General features: G+C 43.2%; 1 pseudogene; it reads right to left on the bottom strand.

Annotated features, from left to right (window-relative positions):
- Positions 1-286: 286 nt before the first annotated feature.
- On the bottom strand, positions 287-598 carry LOC108530265 (60S ribosomal protein L35a pseudogene; annotated as a pseudogene).
- Between the last annotated feature and the right edge of the window lie 1294 nt (positions 599-1892).

Below are 1892 nucleotides of genomic sequence, written 5' to 3'. Positions count from 1 at the left end.
CCTCAGCTCACTGCAAGGCTCCGCCTCCTGGTTCAACCGCCATTCTCCCTGCTCTCAGCCTCCCGATGGCTGGGACTACAGGTGCCCGCCCCCCTCGCCCGACTAGTTTTTTTGTAATGAGTAGAGACGAGGGTTTCCCGTGGTTCGCCAGGATGGTCCCGTCGATCTCCTGACCTCGTGATCCGCCCGTCTCGGCCTCCCAAAGTGCTGGGATTACAGGCTTGAGCCACCGCGCCCGGCCTATTGACTTTTCATTAGTTTAAATCCTCGAGGGGTACAGCATCACTCAGATTCTGTGTCCAGCAGCATTAGCAGGAAGATTGCTTGGGAATTTGACACGAACCAGGCCACTGTTTCCGTGGGCCGGAGTTGCCTTTCCCCAGATGACTCTGGTTTTGGTTGGTTTGCTGCCAGAAGTCACTGTGTTGTTCTTTGCTTTGTATACATAAGCGTATCTCTTGCCCAAATAGAATGCTGTTTCATCTCGGGCATAAACACCTTCAATATTTAGAAGAGCTGTGTTCCGGAGCTCCCTTTGGTTCCAGAGACTCCGCTTATAGCTGGCAAAAATGGCCTTGGACCACAGCCTTCTAGACATAGTTCCTTTTAGAAGTCCTGTTCCCTGCAGGCCTCTACAGGAGCCAAGATGGCGGGAAGAGCAATGATTTGTAACTCCTGGGTATACAGTAATGTAAGTAAGGGTCCCAAACCCTGTCCTTCGCAGGTGTTCGAGTCAGAGTCCAGGTTCCTCGCAGTCAGATTTCTGCCCTTGTGGTTGTGTCTGCTTCAGCTGTCGTCTGTGAGTGTTAAGTTGGGATTTCTCTTTTCCTCAGCCACCGGAAGTGCCTGGCTTTCCTCACACACGTCACATCAGGTCACCCCATCAAGGCCCAAGGACAGATCATTGGGATGTTGTGTGTAAAAGAGCAAGGCCCTCATTTATTACAGTGTTTGTTCCCCTCCCTCCTTTCTTCCCTCCCTTCCTTTCTCATTTGAAAAACAAAATAAAGGAAGGAACATCAGAATGATATCTCCTAGGCTTAAAAATGGGAACGCTGCATGAGTAGGGGATTGAAATGAAAGACTGAGATTAAAATATGTATTTTTCTCACCTAAAAAAGAAAATAAAGCAGAAACAATTTGGAAGAAGTAGAAAGATAGCTGAGTTAGGAACCTAAGTTCAGCCATTTCTATTGCTAAGTGCCAAATGTAGCTCTTCATTTCTTAGAAGTGAAGAAAAACTACTTAAGCAGTCCAAGTGTAGAAAATGGGCTATCTTAGCAAGCTGGAAATAATACATTTGTGAGTAATTCTAATCCTGCAGAATGTATTTTAGAAGATTTAATGAGAGAGAGATAAAAAGTGTGTCCTAGTTCTCATCATCTTCATTTCTTCATTCCTTCTTTCCATCAATCACTATTTGTAATTAAATAAGATTGCATATTTTCTTGTTTGTTGTCCTCTTTTCAGATCAGACTATAATCTTCTTGAGGGCAGGAACTATGCCCACATTGTTTACTACTGGATACCCAGGGCCTAGCACAATGACTTTAAATAGAGTAAATGCTCATAACTTTCGGTGAACACGAGTGAATAAAAAATTTTGAAATGGTACATTTTCTGATAACATACACAGGTAAGTAAACGCAGTCAAAAGAACTCCATCAAGAATGAGATCAAGAATGACATTACCTCAGATGTTACAATTTAAGAGATCTAAGACCAATAGTAGCTTAGCAGCCTATATTTGGTTTTGCCTATCAGTCTGTTTCCAAAGGAGCTAAGATACTGAAGAGTAAACAATTAAGAAGGCATTGCCAAATAATATAGCTAAATCTCTCCTACACGTGTAACTTATGGAACTGAATATCACATTTGTGTCATTTTTTACA

This window comes from Rhinopithecus bieti, unplaced genomic scaffold (genome assembly GCF_001698545.2).
Source record: "Rhinopithecus bieti isolate Rb0 unplaced genomic scaffold, ASM169854v2 scaffold_7648, whole genome shotgun sequence".
Classification (NCBI taxonomy): Eukaryota; Metazoa; Chordata; class Mammalia; order Primates; family Cercopithecidae; genus Rhinopithecus; species Rhinopithecus bieti.
Note: the sequence above shows the minus strand (reverse complement) of the source record. Positions and strands in the feature narration are given on the sequence as shown.